The 26,889-nt window shown below is 40.1% G+C and overlaps 1 long non-coding RNA gene across 1 annotated transcript; it reads left to right on the top strand.

Moving 5' to 3' along the window:
• The first annotated feature begins 17,096 nt into the window (after positions 1–17,096).
• LOC119533104 lies at positions 17,097–25,185 on the top strand. Its single transcript, XR_005216578.1, has 3 exons — positions 17,097–17,173; positions 22,244–22,246; positions 25,102–25,185. It is a non-coding gene; the product is annotated as an uncharacterized LOC119533104 (long non-coding RNA).
• The last annotated feature ends 1,704 nt before the right edge of the window (positions 25,186–26,889 follow it).

Below are 26,889 nucleotides of genomic sequence, written 5' to 3'. Positions count from 1 at the left end.
TTGTCAAAAAATTAGCAAAAAGGTTTTAAGAAAACAGGTACAAGAGGGAAGAGAGCCAGGCCTGAGACCATTCCAGAGCATTCAAGTTGATTATACTGAAATGCCCCCAATCAGTCATTTAAAATATATTTTGGTAATTGTCGACCACCTCACTGGATGGGTGGAAGCCTACCCTCTATCCTCAGCTACAGCATTGGGAACTTCTAAAGTTATCCTTGAACAAATCATTCCCTGTTATGGGTTTGTGGAAAATATAGACTCTGATAATGGCAGTCACTTTACCTCCTGTGTGTTGCAGAATGTCATAAGAAGCCTGGGTGTCACTTGGGACTTCCACACTCCCTGGCATCCACCATTCTCTGGGAGAGTGGAAAGAATGAATCAAACCAAAAAGAAACATCTTTCTAAATTAGTTTTGGAAACAAAGTTACCCTGGATCAAGTGCTTACCTATAGCTCTACTAAGAATCAGGACTGCCCCTAGAAAAGAACTGGGAATTTTCCCTTATGAAGTGCTTTTTGGTTTGCCTTTCCCCAGGAGGACTGGAGAGCTCCCCTCCCTAGACACAAAGGATCTTTTTCTTAAGAATTATATACTGGCCTTGTCTTCCACTTCATCATCTCTCAGGCACCGTGGACTGCTGGCTCAGACACCGCCTCTTGAATTTGCTGCCCATCGACATCAGCCTGGCAGCTGGGTTCTGATCCAGTCATAGAAAGAATCCAAACTTCAACTGATCTGGGAGGGACCCTATCAAGTCTTGCTGACAACTGAGATGGCAGTCCGAACAGCAGAAAGAGGCTGGACTCATTACACACGAGTGAAGGGACCAGTGCCTGAACCTGACGATAAGTATCCAGCAACTCAACCTGAATCCTGGAAAGTGACTCCTACCTCAGATCCCCTAAGGATCACTTTAAATAGGCAACAGTTGAAAGAACATACTAGGAGGGAGGGAGAGCCGGATTAAACCCTGTGTTTGCGTTGTGCTCTGTGTATAGCTTAATGATGAAATTGCTTATACTGATCATAATGTTCTATATTCAAGGAGTAACAGGTTCTGCTAAGCTGGTTATAAGTGTAGTCAAAGGCTTAAAGTCTCAAACTGTACAATTTGATGTTTGTCAAGTAATGAGCTGTAAAAATCTAAAACATCAGCAACAACTGAGGGAGGAATATAAGCATTTATGTAAGCAGACTGTTCAAATAGAAAGCAAGATTGTTGGGGGGTAAACATTTGAAAGTATAACTTATGAGTCACCTAACCGCTGTTATTCTTGGAACACTGCTTGGTGGACCACACAGTATGAGGGATGGGTCTTACCCAGGTTGGAGGAAAAACCATTAAGGGAAACTTGGCCGGAGTTTAACTCTCCAGTTCAAATTGACCCCAAGGTCATTAGAATACTTAAGGCCAAAGACTTAAAGCAAACCACAGAAATAGAGACAGGTTATTGAAATACAAATGCCTGGGTAGAATGTGGCAAACATACCATCCAGAGTCTAAACAGAAGTGACTGTTATGCTTGTACAATCAAACAACGCACTATTCAGATTATGCCCTTCCCCTTGGGGATGAAAAAGCATGAAAAGGAGTTTAAATGTATAACATTCCTCTTTCAAAATGCTACTCCTGGTGAAAGTTGTAGTGCGTTGTCCTCCCTTTTCCCTCCAGTCCAGAAGGGAAGTGTCAAAGCCATACCAGCGTCTCACCTTGGTCCTGGAAACCACTCTGCCTGTCTCTCCAGATGGGAAGAAGGGCTCCAGGATCTTGGTACCATGGCTTTGTGTACACAGGTGTGGAATGTGAGCAAGGATAGTACTGACAACTTCTCCAGCCTAACTATACCCCGAGCAGACCTCTGGTGGTACTGTGGGAAGGGCATCCTCTGGCCAACACTACCTGAAAGGTGGGGAGGAACCTGTGCTCTGGTTCAATTGGCTATCTCATTTACCCTGGCATTTGAAAGTAATAAGAAAGTACCAACCCAAGGCAAAGGAGACAAGAAAAATGTACAAAATGTACCTAGTTCCTTCAATAAAAAAATGTTTTTAGATAGTATAGGGGTTCCCCAGAAAGTTACTAATGAGTTTAAAGCTAAAAATCAAGTAGCTGCAGAATTTAAATCATCCTTATTCTGGTGGGTCACCATCAATAAAAATGTCAATCATCAGCTAAAATTTATCAACTATACCAGGGATGTCATTAAAGAAATAGCAGAACACTATTCTGCTACTAGCTGAATGGCATGGAAAACAGAATGGCCCTAGACATGATGCTAGCTGAAAAAAGGAGGTGTCTGTGCTATAGTTGGGGGAAATTGTTGCACATTCATCCCCAATAATACCGCACCTGATGGAACTATCACCAAAGCCCTACAAGGCTTAACAGCCTTATTTCAGAAACTAGAAAAGAATTCTAGCATTAACAACCCACTCACAGAATGGTTGGAAAATTCATTCGAGAAATGGAAAGGAATTGCAATGTCTATTTTATTTTCCTTATCATTCCAGCCAAAATATTTGTAACAGCTGGGTGCTACGTAATCCCGTGTGCCCAAAGGCTAGTTCAAAAACCCATCCAAACCACTAGAATCAAAAATAAGAAAGTTCCCTATGATTAGGAATGTGAAAAATCCCTTAGCAAATTTGAGAATCTAAAATGTGGAAACTAAAAGTGTTTAAAAAAGAAAGAGGGGGGAATCCGTAAGAAAGGAATAAGTTTAGTTTTCGCATAGAGACAGCATGGAATAAGGGAAATGGAGGCAAAACCAGTTTAAACAAGCCCCAGACAAAGAGAAGAGAGAATCTGCCTGCTCCTTATATGGAAAAGTAACCATAGTTACTGGAATGTAAAGAGATATGAGGTAAAATCAGAGGCGGGAACTCACAGCAAAAAAAAAAAAAAAATTTGGGGGGGGATAGGCTGATCAGTTCAAAATCTTAATAATGAGCCAGTTGGCTCTCTGGGATTGGCTGATCAGTTCAAAATCTCAATAATGAGCTAGTTGGCTCTCTGGGATTGGCTGTACAAATTAAAATCTCAAAAGATGAATTAGTTAGTGGTCTCGGATAGGCTCTAACCTCTGTAGTACCCAGTCAATGGGGAAACAGGGGAGGGACTTGCGAATTAGGAGTAGGAGATTTAAAGATCGCCATTCTCTTTCTTCCTCTGGCGCGCCAGCCTGCCACGTGTTTGGCTGGACGCCCTATGTTGCAAGATTGTAAATAAATTCTTTTCTCCTCCAGAACCCAGTGAGCGTTTATTCCCTTACAGGTACCTCTTTATTTCCGACACCAAGATTTCCAGGTTTTTATAATAATTTACCTTTCCAAATCAAACAAACAAAAAAATCCTGGCTCTTCTAAGGGCTTCTATAATTCCTGGGGAAGTAAGAAATTGTTCTGTCAAGTTAAAAAAAACAATAACAAACCTCCAAACCAAGCTCTCCAACAAAGTATTTTCTTAAGGTTTTCATTGAAATTGTGTTAAGTTTTACAGGGTCCTCTGTAAGGGTAAATACAAATCTGAAAGCACATTGAATTTTCTTTGGTGCTAAAAGGCAGAGAAGTTTTTCCACATCCCTTTTCTTAGAGCATTTCCTTGAGAAAACTTGTAAATGCAAATCTTTTCCCTGTTCCTTTGAGAGTTATGTGAAGGTAAAAAAAAAAAAAGCTCTTACTAATTTTAAAATCCAGGAAATGTCTTTCTTAATAGCCTCAGCACCATGTCTTTGAAATGTAAACATCAACGAAGCTACAGCACCCCCATCTCCTTGTCTGTGTGCAAGTTTAGCATATGGGGCCTGGCTACAAGTTGTGACTACATGCATGTCTTGAAAGATACACAAAGTTTTATTTTTCACTTGAATAGAGGCAATTAACTAACACATTTGGTTGCTCCAATTAGGTGAATTTGTAGTAAATGTTGCTGTCAAGTCATTTGTTGTCAATATGCAGCATATTGCAATATGTTGCTGTCAAGTCCTCTTAGTTGAGGAAAAGTTATCTTTCATCTTGTGAATCTGTCTGGGTGTAAGAAAGAGGGATAGTTCTGTTTGGAAGCTCATTAGCATATTGCCTGTGATGCACATGGCAGTCTGTTTTAATCCTTATTCATTAATAAAACTTCTTCATTCTTTTCTGTATTTGTGGAGAGGATTTTCTAGGTTGGCAAGAGACAAGTTCCCCAACCCCTCCCATAATGAAAACTGATGCGTGTGTGTGTATGTGTTTACATAGAAAATAGGTATATGTATGCATATATATTTATATATCCCTATATGGATCCTGCACATTTTAAAATTAATTTTATTGTAAAAAAATATTTTTAACAATTTTGCATGAAAACTCATTTCTCTTGTTGGAACAAGAGTAAATTTGTATCATAAAGCTACTGACCAGGAAAGAGGATCACTATGTATTCCAAGGTGAAATGACAGTTACAAAATAGTGTGCCATTAGGATAACAATCATGTAAAATTTTTAGAAGGGTGTGTGTCTAACATCAAGATTTTTTATTTTCTTTTGGGAGGTGGTGTGTATGGCACCTGTCTTTTCACTCTAGTTTATACATATTTTCTATTTTACTACATGCTTCACGTATCATTTGCACAATTTTGATAGCTAGCATTCCTAAGATAAAGTCACCTGTTAAAGGATATTATTGAATGTAACACAAGATAATTCCCAGATACTTTACTTCAGTTTCTCACCAATATTCATTGCAACACTTCTCAGTATTCTTCTGTCTTCAAGGCCCCAGGGTGTTCTGGCATCGGTTGGAATCAGCCATCGCTGTGGGTGTGGAAAGGACCAGGTCTCCTGAAGTCCCCAGCAGCTGGAGCCTGCCTGGGCATCAGTGACCTCCTCAAAATGGCACACAACCCCTCCAATCCCGTCCCCGCCACCACAGGTGCTCTCTGCGCATGTGCCTCTGCCATGCACTTCCGCTGTCACCACCTCTGTTTTAGGCAGCAGCGCCCTGAGTGCTCCGGAGCCTCCCGGGGTCCATAGGGGCTCTGAGGGTGGGGCCGGATGGCACAGCTCAGGAGCAGGAGTGGTGGCTGAGCCCCTGCAGGTGTGAGGGGGCAGAGAGGTCTCCACAACTGGGCAGTTTCAGGGGACTTGGGCACCACCGCTGCCTCCAAGAGGCAGAGGAGGTATCAGCAAAGTGTCAGGGCATGGCCTGGTGAAGGGCTGCTGTGGAGGTAAGGGGAAGGTCGGGGAAGGGGGCCTTGCAGGCATTGGGAGAGAACTGGGGAAGGGGCCGGGGTGGGCAGCAGCTGCTTCTGCTTCCTCTGGCAGGATGGCCCACGAAGGCCTGAGGCAGTGGTGAGCAGAGTGGAACGGCCAAGCCTTGGGCCTGGCTGTGCGTGACCTGGACCCTCCATCCACCCGGTGTGGGTGGTGAGGTCTGCAGTGCTGGCTGCTCAAACCTCCCACTCTATACCCGGAGAGACCTGGGCCCAAAAGCCAGCACCTGTCGGTAAATGGGCAACTTATCTCTACATGCCTCAGATACTCAGCTCTTAAATGTGGCTATTATTAACCCTTGTACCACCAACATACAACCTTTAGCATCCTTGTGTTCTGTATTAAATAGGATAGTATATAAAGTATGGTAAATTCTCAGAGGTGAGCTGCTCTTAGTTTAAAAGGCATACAATTCTTTTCTTTACTGGCTCATTTAACCAACATAGAGACAAGTTTCAATACCTCCCATAATGAAAACTGATGTGTGTGTGTGTTTACATATACAATACATATGTGCATGCATGTATATTTTCATATATATAATAAATATTCAACTAAAAGTTCAGAGAGAAAAACTGACTTGCCCAGTATTGATGCATTAGAAGATAAATGAATAAGGATTTAAATTCTCATTTGTTATATTCTGTAGTCCATTCCCTTTCCCACACTAAAATCTACAGTTTTTGTCCCTGAGCACCACCAGGATGGAATTGTGGAGTGTAGTGACCCTAATCTTACCTCATCAGAACCCTGGTGTCAAAAGGATAATTAACCTCAACCTCCATCCTCCAACTTGGCTTTCAGATGACTGTTAAAGAGAACAATGTAAATTGAAACCTCAAGTTGAGACTTCAGTCTTAAGTTTCAGTAGAGAACCTGGGAATCCTATTCAGACCAAAGGTCTCTAGAGAGGGAAAATAGGACTGATATTTTTAAAAGATGAAAACTGGGATTCACCCATGCTCCATATTATGGAAGTGATATAATGCCTCTGATGAATTGCTGGTATCTGGGTTTCCCAATTAATCATTGTGCAAAAGCACCAGGCTGGCTGGAACTCATTTCTGCTCATATGAGGATTTCAGGTTTATGGCATCTTGTTATTTTTACTATAGACAAAAAGCAGCTGATTTGGGATTATGGTACCCAATTGTTATTTTAGTTTGTGCTACTGTCAGCAGACTAGACAGTCATGTCAGAGTTCATTAAGGCCTAATTAAACTTTACACTAGGCCCAGCCCAAAGTTTGAGGGGGCAGTGAATTCCAGGACACTGTTGGATTTGTGGTCCTGGGGGAAGACATAAATCCGAATAGTACATGAAAGTTTTTCATAGTTCTAATTCCTCCTTATTTTAAAGATAATAAAATTGAATCTAAGACAGTCACTAGGTTCCTGAGTAGTAGAGCCTACAGTAGAATTGAAGTCTCCAGGTCTGAGGCAGGCTAGAATAGGGCACTCTGGGCAGGCCAGGGGCATTGGTAAGTTCAGATTGAGAGTTCACATCAAGCCATAGATGGCCAGATGGTGTGCCAGCTGAGATAGGCAAGTGGAGAGACAGAGGAGGGGCTGAGCCAAAGGGGGACCCAAACCTACCAACTGATATAGACAGGTGGAGGGAGAAAGGAGTGGCTGGGTGAAAGGAGAACCCTTAATTCCTAGAATCAGCTAAGATAGCATGATGGAGGAAAAGGAGGGGTTAAGCCAGGATGAAGGAGAATGGGAATTTCCACCCCCAACCCTAGCCTGAAGCCTAGCAAAAGGCTAACATATAAAACCTGGACAGAGCTCAATCTGGTGGGCCTCCCTTCTTGGGGCCTGTCTGCACTGACCTCTCCAGCAAGTATTCCTTATTACCAACCTTTGCTATTTCCCCATGTGTGGTGGCCTTTTCAAATAAACTTTGCTGCTTGCTACTATTCCTCTTGTCCTTGAATTCTTTAATTCTTTCTTGAGACAAGAAAATGAGCCTGCACTGGAGCTCACCTTGTGTGCCAACCAGGCTCCAGTAACATTTCCACTCTATGTATCATACTGAAATCAAAACAAGCTTCTTGGAAAAATGATTTTGAGAAACTGCAATTTACAGGGAAGAAAAATCTTTGTTGAGAGCTTTCAAGAGGATTTCCAGCCTTGTGGAATTTATTACACTAAATAGGAAAAAATTGTTATGACATGTAGCTTCAAAATCATTCCATAGCAATAAATATTTCTCTTCAACATTATTTTTAATACAAGCATAGGATTCCATCATAGATATATTATTCAACTTAACTAATCTGCTATTATTGGATGTTTAAGTTTTTTGTTTTTCTGTGTGAAATACTATAATCAGATGCATAATTTTCAAAGTGGGCAATAGGAAAGAAATGTTTAGATTTACTCAAAAATACCCCAGGTTCATCAAGATTTATTAGAGTCATGGCCCTTCTTATTACTTTGGACATGTCAAAGAGATATTTTTCCAGAGGTTTATTGTTTACTAAAAAGTTGTGGAAATTTCTCACAGATGATTCCTGGAGCTGTAAGATATGGTTTCCTATGACTTCTGTCTTTCAACTTCCCCTGCTCTGGCTTCATAGTTTCTACCTTTTCCCAGCAGAAAGTGAATATATTCCAGGTGATTTGTTTGGCCCTCACTTTGTATCACATTGTGTGTGCATGTGTGTTTTAATAAGTTTTATGAAAGAGAGCCCATTAAAGTGAAAATAGTTAAAAATCACCTTCAGGGAAAATATACTTAGGATAACCAATAAATATCAAAGTGTATTAGTCCCCAGGATCCTTTCCAGAGTGCTGTGAGGTTAAAATTATTTTTGTAATACTAAGATGCTAATGTTACCATTAGGAAACAGGGTTCCAGATAATCAGGCCCACCTGATCCTGCATCAAACAGAAACAGTTCTCTTTGCTTTGATGAGAAGGTGAGTTTATTTAAGATGCATCAACAAGGAACTGGAGGAAAGAAAAACCTTTCAAGCCCAGTTCAGAGTGAGAAGAATTGTTTGGGCTTTTATAACCCCAAACAGACAAAGAAATGGCCAGAAGCCAGAAGAAAGCAGAAAGGAAAAAGAAAGAGAAGAGAGAAAGCTGGTTTGTCAGCATCTCCTTGTAATCTTGAAGTCCTCCCCTCATTTAGGTTTGTTTTTCAAACTATGTGGTGATTTCCTCCTATGGGCAATGCTAGGAAAGTTCCTGGGAGAAGACAGCAAGTTTTTGTTGTTGAGATTAGAGTAAAAGCAAGTTATTTTAACAAGGGCTTTTCATGGTCAGAATAACTCAAGTCTGCTTGAATGAAGTGATCTTCATAGTTTTTTTTTTTTTCCTATTGGCTATTGAAGACTGTACTAAGCATTTTCCAGCTAAAGAATTATCCTGAGAATTTTCTACTTTTCCAGCTATCAAATACCCTCTTTTATGAGACATTTTCTTCTTCTTAAGAAGCAGTATCTTATGAGCACCTCTTAGAAAAGGGAAAGTGGGTGAAAGTCTAACTTGTGTAACTGCTTCCAGCTGAGCAAGGGCAAAGAGGCTCTTATATTAATCTGGCAGATGCATTGGATATAAATCCACAGATACAATACAGGCAATAAGACAAGCATAAGGCCAACAGAATGAAAGTCATGCTAATAAGGGCTACTCTCCTTTTCATAGGTAAGTTCATTAACCACTCAGAAAATGAGTCCAGTTTACAACAATCTTTAACATTATCAATATCATCCTGCATGATTTAATAGTGAGAGGATATTATCATATTCATCTGGTATATAGGTGCAACACAATGCCAATGACAGCTCCTTGAGCTGCTGTCAGTAGATTTAAAGCCATTTTATTTGGAAGAACAACTTTTCTCATTTGGCCAACTTCTTTATTTAAGAGACTGAGCCCTTGGTTGATGTTTTGCATAAACTGAGCTGTGACCTTAGCCAAGGCAGTAACTTGTGAAAGGGCATCTAATGCACCTCCTCCTGGGAGGAAGATAGCTAAAGGTCATTCCCACTACCACAGGCTCTCTTGGTCCTGCCAGAGTATAAGGCTTTCTTATGCAAACTTAAACAGGTTTCTAATGCCTTTACATTACCTGGTGTTTCAGGTAGACTTTTAAATATTTGCCCAGGCAGAAATGGATATCCAATAGTGCATTTCCCTATCTAATTATATGGCAAATAAAGCCAGGAGTTAGACCTGCAGAGCCTCCCACCTCCAGCTGGGGGCAAATAGGTGGGTAATTCTTTTCCTACAGAGTCTAACTGTGGGATTAGTTTCTATGGCTTTCATGGATTCACATCAAGCCATTCATCTTTCCAACAAGGGATGATTTTAACACTTAGAATGGTTTATATCTCCTACAATTCTAGGTTGGGCAGAGGTGTTTCACTGTTCTACACAATGGGGGGCATTACCATGTATCACCCCATTTTCTGCTATAAGCCACCCCTTCCCATCCAGAGCTGAGGTATACAAGGAGGCTGATGAGAAATAGTTTTTAAACTTAGACTGGATGTACTTTTCCTGGGCTGTGGTGAAATTAAACTAAGAATTTTTCCAAGCACTTATTTTGGAACACAGGCTGGGTGTTGGAAGGTCCTACCATTTATGGGTAATTGGGATAGTAGGATAAATTAGGATTAAACAATAAGACCAATTTTGTGTTGAGAAATGTAAGATGGCCCAGGGCAAACTTGAACTTTCAGCAGTAGGCAAATAACTATAAACCCAGTCATTCATCTGATGGAGAGCTGCTACTGTTGCAGTCTATTTTAGGAAAATATTACCTTGCACAAAATAGAATAGGAGAAAAAGGCAAAGGGTGTACAACTTAATCCTAATCATTATACTATTTTGGGAATTTACAGAAGAGTAATTTTAAATCAGCAGTGGGGGTACATGAGGAGATGGTGTCTTCTACTTTCTCCTCTGGGGCTGGCTTAACTCATGAATGGTGAATCCAAGGCTTAATACCCTGCACTTTGAGAGAAGAGTGAGTGGTTAGCAACACTGTTTAAGCTCTCTCCCATTTGGGGGTAAGTTGATCTTCAGGGTGTTTATTCTTCCATATTTTCAACAACACTGGTTCTCCTGGCTTGTAAGGGTGTAAGGCTGTATCTGTAGGGAATTTTCTGATTATCAGCAAACTCAAAAATCATCTTTATAGTACTCCCTAGGGAGATCACTGCATCCCTTTACAATTTATCATACAAAGTTTGCATAGACATATTCTCAACTGTCTTTTTGAGGAAGGGCCTCCCATTGACCATTTCAAAAGGACTCAAATCTAGTCCACTTCTAGAGGCAACCTGGATTCTGAAGAGAGCAATAGGCAATACCTTGTCCCAGGTGACATATCTTAGCAATAGTCTTTCTCAGAGTATGATTCATTTTTTTCAGTTTTTCCAGTTGATTGAGGTCTCCAAGATGTATGTAATTTCCACTTCATCAAAAGTTCCTGTGAAACTTCTTGAGTTATTTTTGAAACAAAGACACTGCCATTATCATTCTAAACAGCAAATGGTATCCCAAATCTAGGTATAATTTCTTTTAACAATACTTCTGTGACTTCAGTTGCTCTTTCAATGTTGGTGGGTAAGACTTCTACCCAGCCTAAAAATGCATCAACTAACACTAGGAGATAGAAATTTCTAGCTGTTTGGGGCATCACCAGAAGTCCATTTGCCAATCTTCTCCAGATGAGAACCCATGAGCCTGCATCCCTACTATCAAGGGGACTGCTACTTTGTGTGTTATTTTTATGACAGAAGACACAATTGCTCATCACTTTATGGAATGCTGCTTGGACTTCTGGTCCTGCAATGTGTCCTCTGACCCAGGTTGCAAAAGCCTCTTTTCCAAAGTGAGTCCGCTGCTGCAAATATGACAGCACAGGTTCTACTAGTTTTTCTTGTAGCAAAACTTGGCCTAACTTCACTTGCAACCATACTTCTTCTGTTTTTAGCTCTAAATTTTTTGTTTCATAAAGTGGGGTGAATGATGAGAAGTCTGCAGTCAGTATAAGAGCTAATTCCTTGGTACTTTGGGGTTCAAAAAGTATCCTAGCAGCTGCCTTTGCTGCCAAATCTGCTTTATGATTCTCTTTTGCTACACAGCTTTTGATTTCTGATGCCCCAAACAATGCATAATGGCAACTTCTGATAGAAGAAGTACAGCTTATAATAAAGCTAATATGGTGTCTGGATGCTTAATTTCTTTATTATTTGTGGATAAAAGTCTTCTTTTCTTCCAAATTGCACCATAAGCATGCACTACAGAAAAGGCATAGTGAGAGTCTGTGTAAATATTTATTTTCTTACCTTGTCTGATGATTGAGACTTGGGTCTGGGCAATGAGTTCAGCTTTCTGGACTGATGTACCTGATAGCAGGGGTTTGGCTTCTAGCACCTCTGTCAGAGTTTCTATGGCATATCCTGAATGTCGATGTCCGTGGTCCATAAAACTGCTCCCATCCAAGACAGACCACAAGAATCTAGAAGGCAGAGACCAGCCCATGGCTCTCCATTGCCCCACTGGGGTCTTGCAAGCCCAGCCCTCTCTGTTTTACCCATGCTTCTCCCATGGACCCCACCCCATGCCCCATTGCAGCCCTCACCTTGCAGAGAAAGTGGGGAGGTATCTGATGGCCCAGTCACCTTTGCAGTAGGGGGCAAACAGTCACTCATACAGGGAAGCCCAGATCAGAGATTGCAGGGGAGGGGATGAAAGAGGAAATTAAGGTGGATAAAAAACTGCTCCCATCCAAGAACATTTCCAGATCAGATTCCTTTAGAGGGGTGTCCCCCAAATCTGGTTGACTGGAGAACACTTTATTGGTCACCTGAATGCAGTCATGCAAAGCAGTTCCCTCAGATACAGGTAACATGTAGCCAGATATAAAGTGTGGAACTCAAGAGTTATCTAATATAACTTGATATTTTCCCAGCCTGCCAGCAATTAGCCAGTAACTTCCTTTCTGCTCAAGCAGAGAGAGCATGCTGTGTGGAGTGTGTAAAACAACCTCCTGGCTGAAGGTAAATTTTGTAGCTTCTTGTAAAATATCACAAGTGGCAGCCACAGCCGGAAGGAAAGGTCACCACCATCCCTGTGAAATTAATTCCAGTTTCTTTCAAAAATATGCTAAAGTTTTGTGTGAGAACACCAAGCCCTATTCTCTGTCTTTCATGTAAAACAGATCAGAAAGTTTGCACAGATCAGGAAGTCCCATGGCTGGAGTCATGTTCAGCTTTTCTTTAATTTGATGAAAGGCCTGGTTTCATCTTGCAGTCTATTCCAGGGCATCTCTGTCTGAGCTCTGCACAGTGATGTGCAATGGTTTGGCAATAAGACCAAAATTGGGGATCCAGATGTGGCAGAAACTGGACAGTCCTAGAAATCACTGTAAATACAACTTTGTCTTAGGGGGTGAAATATTCATCAGAGCTTGGAGCCTATCAGGCAGAAGGGATCTCTGACCTTGGGAGAGCAAATATCCTAAATACTTTACAGAGGGCCTAGTGATTTGAGCTTCCCTCTGAGACACTTTATATCCCCTAACATTTAGAAAGTTCAGAGTCTTAGCATTTGCATCTGAATCTTCAGCAGTTTTGCTGACTATTAAAATATCATCTACATATTGCAAAACAACCCCTTGATGCAGTTGTAAATCACACAAACCTTTTGCTAAGAATTCTCCAAAGAGTGTGGAAGAATTCTTAAATCCTTGTGGTAAAAGAGTCCATGTAAGTTGTTCATTAACTTTAGGGTCTGGATCTTCCCATTCAAATGCAAATAGTTCTTGGAATTCAAGGGCCACAGGTGTACAAAAGAAAGCATCCATTAAGCCTAATACAGAGAACCATTTGTAGTTCCCAGTCAGAGTTGTCAATAGGGTGCAAGGATTAGGCATAACTGGATAAATGTCTTTCACAATTTTGTTTATAGCCTTTAAATTTTGGAAAATCTATATTCTCCATTAGTGCCAGGTTTTAAGACTGGGAGTATAGACATGTCATAGGGAGACTGGCATGGATGAATGAAGCCACTTTCTTTCAAGGTTTCTATTACTGGTTTAATGCCTTTCCTCACACAGGATTTTAACATACCTTGGGTTGATCTGATCCCCCCTTGAGCTGAAATTTTACTGGATGGGCAGTTACAGCCCTTCCCAGAGTGTCAGATGACCATACCTCAGAGGCAACATGTTCTAGTATGTGAGCTGGTACTGATTGTTTTTCAGGTTCTTCAGCTTGTAAAAGGGCAGCCTTCAGATGCAGTCCTTTGTCTGGAGACAATCAGTTCACAATTTTCCTTTTGAAAACACAAATCGAGCATTTAATTTAGTTAGCAAATCCCTTCCCAGCAACAGTATACGGCATTCAGAGACAAACAGAAATCGATGCAGCAAATACTCTTTTCCAATTTTACAATCTACAGGTTGTAGGAGCACTGTAGGTGTATTTTGACCATTTATTCCAGTGATCATAATTTGCTCATTTGTCTCAGTGGCTAATTGCTGATTTATCACAGAATGTTGCCCCTGTATCAATGAGAAAGTCCACTAATATGCTTCTCACCTTTATCTTTACCTGAGGATCTTGGTGAGATATAGGTATGGCAGAAGAAAATGCTGCCAATACCCTCAGGCACCCCTAATCAGAGTCTTCTAATCTGGATCCATGGGCCATTAATGTCATTTAATTCTTTTCTTTTTCTCTTATTTGTCAGTTTGGGACAGGTTTTCTTCCAATGTCTTCCCTCCTTGCAGTAACTATGCTGATCTTGATTAGCTTTCTCTTTTTTGTCTCCACCATGACCTCCAGGTGCTTGGCTCCCACTTAGAACAGCTGCCCAGAAGTGCAGTCTGTTGCTTCAGCTGCTGTTTTTGGTGAGCTTCTTCCTGATTATTGAATACCATGAAAGCAACATCTATGAGTTTGGAGGTCAAGAGTTCCATTCTCTAGTGACTCTACCTCTTTACTTAATTTATATTGAGGCCACACAGATTTGCAATAATGTATTAACAATTCCTTCTTTAAGTGACATTCTCCAAATTTAGGCCAATCATTAAGATTTGTTCCCAAGAGAGATGAAGCCAGCACATTTTGAGAGTTTCCCATGGCTGGGCAATACCAACAGAAAACACAAAGAGAGAACATCAGAATAGGAGCTCCTCAAATACAACTGGTTCCCCACACAAATGCAAACTGTGCAAACTGCACAAAATTCAATAGGAGAAACACAAATCCTGGGTCACGGATAGTGGGTCTCAAACCCACTGAGACTGCATGCATGTCCCCAGGATCAACTCAATTAGCCTTATTACACAATAGACTAATTGAAACAAAAGGAAGCAAAGTGGACACAACAAACAAAAGATCATACACTTAGTACAGGGAGAGTCTTGACTGCAAAGTCACCTTCACCCAGATGTGCCTGGTGTCCATCTGCAGCAGGCACCTTCACCTGGACCTTCCAGTCCCAGTCCTCCAGGAAAATTCCCAGGCAGCTGCTAGGCACAGAGCCAAGGGTCCAGGAGAGCCCTGCATCCAAGGAGACAAGGATCAGGACTGCACTAAAAGCAATGGGGGTCACTTTGTGGTCTCTGAGACTGAAGCTGCAGCCATTGAGTGGAACACGAGCCAGGGCAGACAGGCAGCCTAGAGGGTTGGAGGCAGAGGATGCCAAATCAGCAAGGCAGCTGTTTCTGGCCAGGTCCCCTGTGGCCAGCTCAGTTCCCTCAGGCTCTCTCCACTGTAAGACAATGACGCACGGGACTCTGAGCTGAGGGTGCCCTCTCACAGATGGGATAGCGAGTGCTGGGAGTGCCTCTTCCTACTTTACACCAGCTAGGGAGGGACTGGAGGAGGCTTTGCAGGCCACGTGGTGCAGGTGAGGCCTGGAGGCTAGAGCTGCTGCAGCTACTGCTGATGCTCGAGATAGAGGCCGATGCTGGGAGGCCACGACGTCCCAGGATCCAGGGGCATGAAGAGGTGCTGCTTCTGCAGGATCTGTTCGTGCTTATCCCGCTTTGCTGCAGCTTGGCATGCTTCTCCTCGTCCGCCTGGTACAGTCTAGTGGCCACTCCCATGGAGCAGCCTGGGGCCTCCTGCACCTGGTCTACCAGTGGAGGGCTCCACAGAGTTGATGGCAGCAGCTCCACAGGTTTGAAGGTGCAGCTGATGCAAGCTTCTGGCGAGGGGGAGGGGAAGGGGCTGGTCAGAATTTAGAGGCTGCCCTCCGCCTCCGGTCACTCGCAGCTGCAGAAGTCGAGATGCAGTAAAGCGGAATGCTCCCGCCTCACGTCTTCTATTGCCACACCCGGAACTTCTGCCTTGTGGGGCGCAGCCGCGGAATCCGAGGCCAATGAGATCGCAGGCTGCTGGGCGCCCTGGGCGATACGGCGCTCAAACGTGGTGGCCCTGTCTGCTTCAGAGCTGACAGTCTCCCTCCTTCTCCTCTTCAGGCACCTGGTCCACCATGGCTGGGACCCCGCCCTTTTGAGGGGTTGCAGGACCCGGACTCCGGCCCTGAAACAGGGGATTTTGTTCACAGCTAGCTCCTCTCCCTTGCATCACTTCAGTCCAGGTGCCACCAAGTGTCCGTTACTCTGGGCTGCAGCAACAATTGGAGCCCCAAGTGCAGCCAGCACTTCTCCATGGGAGAGTGGTGCACAAACATACCAGAGGCTATCTATATGTAGGAAGGGCAGTGTGGTAAGGCCTCCCTAAAATAACGTGGTTCTGCTCCCTTCCATCACAGTGATTCTTTAAAAAGGAAGACTTGCACCATCGCTGCTGCATCCATCTCAGCCTTTCTAACCCTGAAGGCACAGCAGGTCGCTCTCCGCAGCCACCGGCGCCTCCTGGTGGATACTCAAGGGTATTTGTTTGTTTGCTTAGAGAGGGAAGAAAATGAATTTAAATATATATAAATCACCAACAAACCTTATGTTAAGTTTTTTTGACCAGGAAGAGAAGAGATCAAAGCTCAATTGGAGAAAGTTTTATTGTAGCCATGTGCAGGCGCGCTGAAGCCTAAGAGTGGTAACAGCCCCCAACAAAGGTGGGAGTACAGTTTTCTAGCTTTTTGTGAGGGGGCTTGGGGGAATAACTGTTGGTGGGTACACAGAGAAGTAAGGAGTTGAGTCAGGGGATTGGTTTGCCCAGGGTAGGATAAGGAGTTGACTTCAGGGTAAATACAGAGTTGACATCAGGGGTGTTCAGGGTTAAGATAAGGAGCTGACATCAGGGAGATTATTATATTATGGAAAATTTTTGTTCTTGTTCAGACTGTTATGTTGCCTAAGAGTGGGTTTTATGTAAACAGTTATGTGTGTTGTGGGAGAGCTTGTAAGGGTCTGTTTTGTATGTGTTGGGGGTAGGGAGTTTTGCCTAACACCTTAGTCTTGGTAGAAGGTTGGAAGGAAGGAATTGCTCAGATTGTTTCTCAAGGGGACTCTTTTGCACTTTATTTTTAATCACACCCTTCCTCCAGGGAGTTTCAGGGTTTTGTCCATAAAACTCCAGTGTGTCTGATTCTCTGCTGTATCTCAGGTTCCAGAAATTTCCTGGTAAAGAGAATTCAGTCAGAAGTATTTATTGAATGAATAAAGGAAAGATATGTTCAACATTTTATGAGGTTTAGAGCTTTAATTGATAAATCCAATCAAAGGAACAGGGTGTGCCCCACAGAATGAAGCCTTGAACAGATTTCATATCTGTGTAATTAGGGTGTGCCCCTCTAATGTAGCACAGATTAGGTTTACTGGCTGCTTACCCCTATATAAAAGGAAGACACAACAGAGGTGGCATTTCACTGGAGAAGAAGCTGAAAAATACAGGTCTTTGTGAGAAGAGTGAAGTGCTGTTTTCCTGAGGAACCCACTTCAGAACCTAGTTGACCTCACTGGCTCCTACAGTTTGGTTTCTGTTGAGTTCACCATTTATTTTAATTAGATGTCAACCAGCCTTATTAATTCCCATTTTATAAATCCTGTCAATCTTCGAACATTTTGTTCCTCAAAGCAATACTTCAAAATCTTTAAATTTTACTATTGTCTGTTCTTATTTCTCTGTTTACTTCATCTCTCTCACCAGACTTGACCTCAAACATATATTCATTTATGCATTATCATATATTCATTTATGATAAAAGGGGGCCATCACTTGCCTAAAGCAATTTGCAGAGTAACTAGGCTTAAAAAACAGTGGAAGATATGAGAACCATGGAAATTTAATGTTTGATGATCTAAAATCCTTGTTAATAAAATAATCATACTACTTTTTGTTAATTTCAGGAGATTGCATTTAACAATAAAATTACATATTATTCATTTCAGTACCAAATGCCAGTGGCTAAAATGAAAATGTATTTTTTTTTTGCTTTTTCTTAAGAAATGATATATTCTTTATATCTAAAGAGGTACTAATTTTTCAATTGTGTGATTTTTTTTAAATTTGTTAATACACATGTTATTTGTAGGAAAATCAATAATGAAGCCCTCATTTACCCCAGAAATCCCTAATATTTTAAAGCTTGCAGGCTTTGTAGTCCTTATGGCATCAGCTAAATTTATTTGAAGAGACCTACACTGAATGTTCTTTCTTTTTCTTGGTGGTAAAATACATACATTCTAGAATGGTGTAATATAATTTTCCCTTGAATATAAACTTTCAGCACAAATATATTTCTCTTTATAGAGAGTCATACTGATACCCACATCCTGAGAGAAAGTTGGTAGAATGTGAGTCTTCTAAGAGGAAGAAAAACAAAAAAAACTGGAAGGATTTTCCTTCTGCAGATTGTCTATATTACTGCTAAGAACCACCAAAAATCCACAAAACAATGAGGCTGCAGAGAAATCACATAACGGTTGTGTGATGATTAGGTTCATATGTCAGCTTGGCCAGGTGATGGCACTCAGGTGTCTGGTTAAGCAAGCATTGGCCTAACCATTACTGCAAGGACATTTGTGGCTGGTTAATAAACCAGAAGCCTGGTTTATTAAATCAGCAGTCAATTGGATGCAGCTGTGACTGATTAAATCAACAAAGGGTGACTCTTCCACAATGAGAGAATGCAGTCAGCTGGATTTAATCCAATCAGTTGAAGACTTTTAAGCAGGACAGGGAGAGTACTTTCACTTCTTCAGCTGACCAGCAAAGCATTTTCTGAGGAGTTCATCAAAGTTGCCAGTTTGCTGCCTGAGGAGTTCATTGAACATATTCATTGGAGTTACCAGTCTGCTGTCTGCCGTATGAACTTTAGACTCATGCATACCCATAGTTGCATGAGACATTTTTATAAATCTTATATTTATAGATATCTCTTGTTGATTCTCTTTTGCTAGAAAACCCTATACAGGTTGCCTTTGGGACATTGGAAGAATGGTGTAATTAATCTGTTTTCCTTTATTTAATCTACACAATTTACCTAGAGGTAAATATTTTATAAAATAGACATAAATTCATTAGACTTATGGTTGTCATTCCAGTTAATCAAGGAGGGTTTTCAGATTTTATGTCTCCTGAAGTTGTCAATGACATAAAAAGTTTGCCTTCAAAACAGTGTTTTTGCTAGAGAAAGAAAGAAGATCTGAGCTCCATAGTGTAGATGCAGTATACTCAATAAAGATTTTGCTTCATTGTCTTTCCCAATGTATTTGAATTCTGGTGAGTGTCAGACAGAATTTTTACCAGGAGGAACAGACCTCCTTTTAACATAAAATATACCTAGAAAGTAATTGTTTAATCTGACTTAGACATTTGGTGTAGGTAGGTTAGAGGGTTGTAACATGATATTTTGCTGTATTTAAAATGTATCAGTAGTGGTCAAATGGAAACATGCCTGATCTTACCATTCAGAGGTAGATTTTTCTTCATTTAGAACAGTGGAACTGTTTTCTGCATTTAGAACCAAAGAACGTAAATAAATGGATGGAGGGATTGATAGATAGACATATAATAAATGGGAAATTGGATGAGTTGCCTGAGGGAGTAATAGGATAGGATTAAGTGGAAGAGGAAGAGAAAGGCTAACTTTGATTGGAATTTGGTGAAGTGACCTCTGAGGAATTGATATTTAAAATATGATTGAAAGACAGTGAGTATGGGATGGGAAGGTATGTTTGTGGATTGGGGTGTGAAACAAGAATGAAAATAGTACTCAGTAGAGAGAATAGCAATATTTAGTTGTGCATGATGGTTTCAGGAAGACATGTGAAAATCAAACTCTGAATGCCTGATGGAGACTTTAAGTTTGGAGACTGGGGAGTAGTAGTATTTATATTTTGGGGATAAAAGAGGTAATGGCTTGCATTATATTTCATTTTAGGTGCATGTAATTAAGCAAGTAGCCATGATAGCTCAGAAATGGGATCCAGATAATTGTTTTGACACCTTCAATTTAGAGATAGCAATGGAAGAATTAATGAAATTCAGTAAATGTGTGAACAGACCAGTGTGGTGCATAAAATAAGGAGATAAAAAGGGCTAGGACTTAGTTTCAAGATGTTCCAAAACTGTTGTTTGAGCAGTTCTTTGTAATGGACATGGGGAAGGAGGGTCTAGAGTGGTTTGAATATAATCAGGAGACTGATGTCAGAGGAAGTGAGGAGAAGGCAAGTTCCGTAATGGAGATCATGGTCCAATTCTTTGGTTTCAAGTAACAATTTATTTATGGGGAGATAATTAATGATCTCCCAAGTTTTATGAATGAGGACATCAGTGTTGGTTTTTGTGAGTCAAAGGGTGAGATGCATGTGAGTATATGGTTTGGTGCACTTTCAGTTCATTAAGGGAGGTTCTGGAGAGCAAGAACTTGAAAGAAAATTCCTTTAGAGGAGTTCTGCTATTTTTTTAACATGGGAGAGTAAAAATGAGCTTAAATGGTGAGCTGCAAAGTGAAGAAAAGAGAGGTTTCCATTAAAGGAGATTTAATTTATAATCATTGATATAGTTTACAACAAAACATGAGATATCAATTGGAGACATTGGACTTAGCCAGAGTTATGGCTTTTCTATTTAATAGGAGAGAAGGAGTAACCATTTGGGGATATTGAAGATATTATGACATTATCATGTAATTTGGTAAATTACATAATCCATATGTTTAGGAGGAGGTAATCTCATCTGTTAAAAATGAAAGGAAATGATAACATTACATGAGATTCAAAAGGTATGGAGATTTGGATTACTTATGGAGTATGCAGGAATGATTTAATTAGCAAGTGATAGTATGATTTCTGGGTAAAATTGAAAACCTTTAGGAGTTGTAAATCTGTGTTTAGACCTGGATCAGTATCTTACTCAAGTACTGTGCCAGATGTAGTCATGGATAATTGCATGTATTTGGAGTTACTGAGTATTGAGTTTTGGAATGATAGGTGTGGTAAAACGAGGGACATAATGTTGATCTTGATAAGTATCTGTTGAAATTACAAACTGTGGACTGAACTATACAGTAAAAATTGAGAGATAGAGGATGATGTTTGTTGAGAGGGGTCAATGTACTGTAGGTCACATGCAGAAGGAGAATCTGGGTATAAGGAGTATTTTTGTGGAAAAACTAGGAGAGAAGTTTGTGGCCACAGGGTGGGACCTCTGATGTTTGATGTGGAAGGGACATTCCATGTAAAAACCTTTGAGTGGTGTGTAACACTCTGGGAATTTAAGTTTGGCAGATGGGCAGAGCAAAATTCTAATTCTAGCCATGTAATTTTGTAATTATAGTAAAATTTTCTTAACAACCAGTCATGTCATTTGTTAACTAGGTAAATAAACCATAAGCAGCAGGATTATTGTGAGGATTAAATAAGCAAATGCAGTTAATCACCAAACAGACTTACACTTCATATACCTATTTTTTTCTTTTTTTCTGGGACTCACATAAAAATTGGTGAGTTAAGTTTACTACTGTTTCTGAAAAATTATTTGTCCATGAAATACATTTAATCATTATTCTAATTTGCTAATGCTGCCAGAATGCAAAATACCAGTAATGGATTGGTTTTTATAAAGGGGTTTTATTGGGTTACAAAATTACAGTCTTAAGGCCATAAAAGTACCCAAGCTAAGGTGTCAACCATAGGGTACCTTCACAGAAGAATGGCCAATGGCACCCAGAAAACCTGTTAGCTCAGAAGGCACATGGCTGGTGTGTGCTTTCTCCCAAGTTTCATTTCAAAGTGGCATTCTCCAAAATGTTGCTCTTGGAGTGTTTTGTCCTCTCTTAGCTGCAGCTTCTCTTCAAAATGTCATTCTCAGTTGCTCTCCAAAATGTCACTTTTAGCCATTCTGAGTTCCTTCTGTCTGTGAATTCCTTTATATGACTCCAGTGATCCAATTAACACTCACCCTGAATGGGCAGGATAACATCTCCATGGAAATTATCCAATCAAATATTTCACTCACAGTTGATTGAGTCACAACTCCATGGAAACACTTAATCAGAAGGTTCCAACCTAATCAAAACTAATGCATCTGCTCCCACAAGACTGTACCAAAGAACATGGCATTTTCTTGAACATAATGCATCTAAACTGGCACAACCATTAGTGTCTTAGGGGATAACTTACTGGTTATAAATGATTAATACTTTCACTCACATACACACACCTACACACACACCACAAATACAGAGAGAGAAAGAGAAATACAGGGATACTCCCACAAATGATTAATATGGGACAGGACTACAGCACCCACTTTACTAAAGTATGATATGGAGCAACTAGATATCCTCACAAACCCCATCATTGTATATTTTATGAGACTCCATGCCATCTGAGGATTGTGGGCATGACAGAATATTTATGACCCACATGCTTCTGTTACTTTCTTACACAAGGGATTTTGAGGCCTTGATTTGGAGAATCGATATCACTGATCCTTCCAAATGAAGTGAGTACTTGAATTGAGTAACCCCATCATGAAATAATTTTGAAGTTACATGATAGATATCCAAATCCATTAGGGAAAGATCTGAAAGTAAAAGTTGAGGGGGTTGAAGGAGTGATCTTTCCAGAAACCCTCAGGGGTTGAACCAAGATAATTTAGGGCAATTCCACAGAGAAGGCCAGGGTCAGGATAGAGCAGGAAGTGTGTGAGGGTCCAGAGGGCAGGGATAGGTGTTGGAGAACCAATGATGGAGCATAAACCAAGAATATGTAAATCTGAGAATTTCCAAAATATTTACTTGCAGGGGAAGAACAAAATCCACATGTGGTAGGAGTTATATATACCTATTTATGAATCATGGAGGGGATTTAAAAACTCTGCGCACCATGGGATAATTAACACATGAAACACACTGATTTTCATATTCTTATCTGTGAGATATCTCTATTCACATTTTCATTAGAAACATGAGCCATAGCCTTCTCATATTTGAGTTTAAGAGATGAGTCTTCCCCTGTTTCTCTTAGAGGATACTACATGTTTCTGTTGGTTGGGCTGGGGGAGGGGTACTTCCAGATGAAAGTTTGGTAACAGGTGACAGTTGGGTCTGGAAATTGTGGACAAGTTTTGAGCCTTATGGCTTCTTTCTCCATCTTCAGCTTTGGATGCTTAGTGCTTGGACTGCCTGAGAGTGAGAAACTGGAGGAAGACTGTTGATGGTGGAACTATTGACAATGCAACCACTGGTGAGTAGAGAATTTCTACTGAAATGAAACCCTGACAGGAATATGCAGAATTCCCCTATTGGTCTGGCACATTCTAGGTATACCCATGAGATATTCACATATTTGAGGTCCATTAAAGTATACCCAGGACTCTTGTATAATGGTGGGCCAGGAAGTAACAAACAATCTTCTCACTACCATTAACAGTAATTTCTTCTAGCCTCTCTCTATTAAGTCTGTATATTCACAGAAGAGGTGTGAAAGAATTTATTTTCTTCATGCAGCCTATGACCTCACTGGGGAAGTAATTCACTCATTCACTGTGTTAGTGGTAGTAATGCACTTAGCATTGTGGTGAATACAAGGGATAGAGAGAGTAATTGCACAATGCAACAATCTAATAAGGAGGCAATTTATTTGTCAGGTGAGTTTGATAAGTCCAGTGTTATTAGGGGTGTTATGCCATGTTAAGGAGAGCACAAGAAAAGGCAATGAAAATTAATGTATTTATTTTATCCAATAGGAAACTTACAGTTTTCATAGAATATATTTTCATATTTTGAAAAGATGTTTGAAATTCTCATTACCATCTTGTCCACAGTTAACCATTTTCTTTCTTTTAAACAATATTTGTACAACTTTGGTAAGTGGAATCAATGAACAGGTAATAATGTTTCCTTCCTTATTTTAAGCTGTGCACACAGGATGAGTATTGTAGGTAGAGTAAAATTTTAGGACCAGTGAAAATATTTGAGGATCTAGTGATAGAAAGACCAGAACCAATGAAGAGGCTATTTATCCTTGAACAGACAGTCAAGATGAATATACAAGAGACACAATAACTAGTTTGGATGTCCAGGAGGATATTGAGTATGGGAAGCCTCCTAACACAGGAAGAGTCAGCCTAGGACTGTTCTTTAGTGTAGCAGTCACAGGCGGCCCTGAGTTTTGCTACTGAAGAGCCTACCATAATATCATAATAAAAACCTGAGTTTTGTAGGGTTGAAAGAGGAAGAACCTACTGATCCCAAGTTCTGTATAAAGCCTGTACTGTTCTGCAGAAGTATGTACATTGCTTCAATTCTTTCTGCCATTTTAATGAATAATAGATTTATCACTTGTACTTCACAAATCTTGGTTAGATAGGAATCATCAGCTCATTTTCTCAAAACTTGTTACATTTTGTTAAACCATTTCATAGGGAAGTAAACTGAGATCATTGCATGTGCCTCAATTTGGTTAAGTTGGATTTTCAATTTTTTGTCCAGGTGGAAGTCAGATATCACACAATAGGAGAATGAGACAAAAATGCATGAAAAAAAGTAGCTTATTACTCCCAAGCAATAGGGTGAGATGGGTGCCATGTGGAGTTGATGGAAATTGTGAACAGCCATGGTTGCATGTGAGCAGCACACAAGCAGAGCAAAAGGAAACCATGGGATTGTGCTTTTATTGTGGGTCAGAGGTGTAGGTTAGTATATTTTCCAGAGGAGTCAGTGACTTGTTACTTTAAAGTAAATACCTTTGAAAAGGGAACGGTACTTGGGTTCCCAGGTTTGTGGGGATGATTACCTTACTATTTGTGACCAACTGTGGGTTCACAGTGAGGCATGCCAGTGATGGAGGTGGTGACCAAATATGTAGGTTTTATTTCTGGGGAGTATAGGCTGTGGGGATGAAAAACTGAACTATGCCACAGATCAGTGTTGACGCAAGTGGCTTGGTGAACTAACATGGATGTTAAGGCAGAACACAAAAATATTTTGATAGGAAAGAGGGGGATAAGTGAACAATCATTATGTTAGAAAGTGGTAGAAGATAAATAATGATTCCCTAGTGATGGATCTGTGGATTTGCTTCAAATTTACAGAAGAGATTTAGTTATTGATGCAAGAGCAAATTGCATGATCACCATCTGGAAGTCATTATTATCAGTTTCTTGGTAAACTTTCAGGTTGTATCACACCATGTTATGCAATATTGCCTTATGGTGAAGACTTTTGTATTCGGAGTGTGTATGTCTCTGTGAATGTTTCTGAAGGAGAGATTCCAGGTTAGCAGTAAGAATGATCTAACTGGAATCCCAAACACAGTTTAAGATGTTTATATATACAAAACCCCCTCTTTCAACCAATCTACTATGGATATTTATGAGAATAGAATTGTCTGAACTCAAATGTCTTTATGTTAAGGAATCAGTGACCTTCAGTGATGTAGCTATAGATTTTTCCAGAGAAGAGTGGGCCTTGCTGGACACAACCCAGAGAAAACTGTTCAGAGATGTTATGCTGGAGAATATCAATCATCTGGTGACTGTGGGTGAGTTTCTCAATATTTTCTCTATCATTTATACATCTATGTATCTAGATATCTGTCTTTCCATCCATCCACCCATCTACTGATCTATTTAATCTATCATCAATTTATTGAAGTATCTAAACAATTTCCCCATATGCCACTCTGAGTTATGCTCTGAATCATTCATAAATATTATGACTACTTGAAAGAAACTTTGCCTATTCACTTTTTCCTTAATCTCATTTATTACACCAGAGACATGTGATCTTCCTGAATAAAAATTTTATGTCTTTCTTGCTGCTCAATCTTCAAAATTCAGAACAGTGTGAGAACTCAAAGAATATTATTTCTATTGATAAAATACATATTATCTAGATAATTATTAACCTCTAGGGGCTGTGGAGCACACAGTGGAAAAATAAGAGTCATATTCTTTTTCCACATAGAACATAGATTGTTTTGGTTTGCCTCATGTTTCTTGGATTCTTTTATAAAACACTCAACTACTGTGGAGTCATAATTTATCCTTGTATAAAAAGACTGAGAATACTGTAGTCTGTGAATTTAGCCATGGGCATCAACATGTCCTTAATGGCTTTGTCTGAAGGTCAAGAGTCACCCTTGCTGGAAAAGGATTATCAGTATACTGCATTTAAATTTCACTTCTTTGTGCTGCTTTTCAGATCTTACCTTATTATTCCTAATAGTCTGTCCTGGACTTGATGGTCTTGAACTTGTATCAGTACAAAACTCAAAATATATGCTTCTGTTTCTCATAAATAGGGTATAAGCTCTGCAAATTGGAAGTAGTTTCCCAGTTGGAACAAGGAAAGAAACTGTGGAGAGAAAGATTAGGATTTCTGCAGGGATAGAATCCAGGTGTGTTCTGGGACCCCATGCTTCAATATGAGGAGGAACCTGGTTAATGAATGAGAAAGTCCTTAGAAATATCTACTGAAGATTTTCTTAATTGAATGATATTCTCTGAAATGTGGGCTATGACTTTGGGGGAAAACTCTTCAAATGTGTAATTATTCCATACATATATCAATCTCTAGTCAATCCATCTGTGATTGTCCTTGGTTTAGGAAAAATGATATTTATATACTTTTAGAAGTTAAAATTTTCACATTTGGGCCTTGTTCTGGTCTTCCTTTTTGAGTATTTTCCCTCTCTTTACTACCTAAAATCACATCTTTTAATTTTCCCTTACTTTAATGCTGAAAAAATTTTAGTTGTCAATTTCTAGAAAAGTGTTGCTACTTTCTAGAGTACACCTTAATATTACATTCTTTCCCCATCTAAGTGACAATATTTGGGCTACATGCACATGAACACTGGGGATTTGCTTTCAAACATTTCATTCTGCTAATGCCACTCTTTGTTTTTAAAATTATTTCAGGCAGGGAAAATGACCATATAAAGGAAGAAATGATAACCATGCAATATATCTACAAGAAGGAGACATCTGCCATCCATCAAAGGTAAGTTTCATGAGTATGAGCACTAGTCTTCCAGATAGAGAGCTGGGGTGAATAATTTAGGATTTCAGCAAAATCATCTGACTGTAATTAAAGATGGGATTAAACACTGCCCCATCAAAAACTTTTGGACAGTTTCAATTTTGGGAAAAATTAACCTGAGCTGAAAACCATAACCTGAAGTATTATAAAAGGACAATTGCATAAATGGGTTTCATAGACATATTCTTTGAAATATAATGAA

The sequence above is a fragment of the Choloepus didactylus genome, chromosome 4, assembly GCF_015220235.1.
Source record: "Choloepus didactylus isolate mChoDid1 chromosome 4, mChoDid1.pri, whole genome shotgun sequence".
NCBI lineage: Eukaryota > Metazoa > Chordata > Mammalia > Pilosa > Megalonychidae > Choloepus > Choloepus didactylus.
Note: the sequence above shows the minus strand (reverse complement) of the source record. Positions and strands in the feature narration are given on the sequence as shown.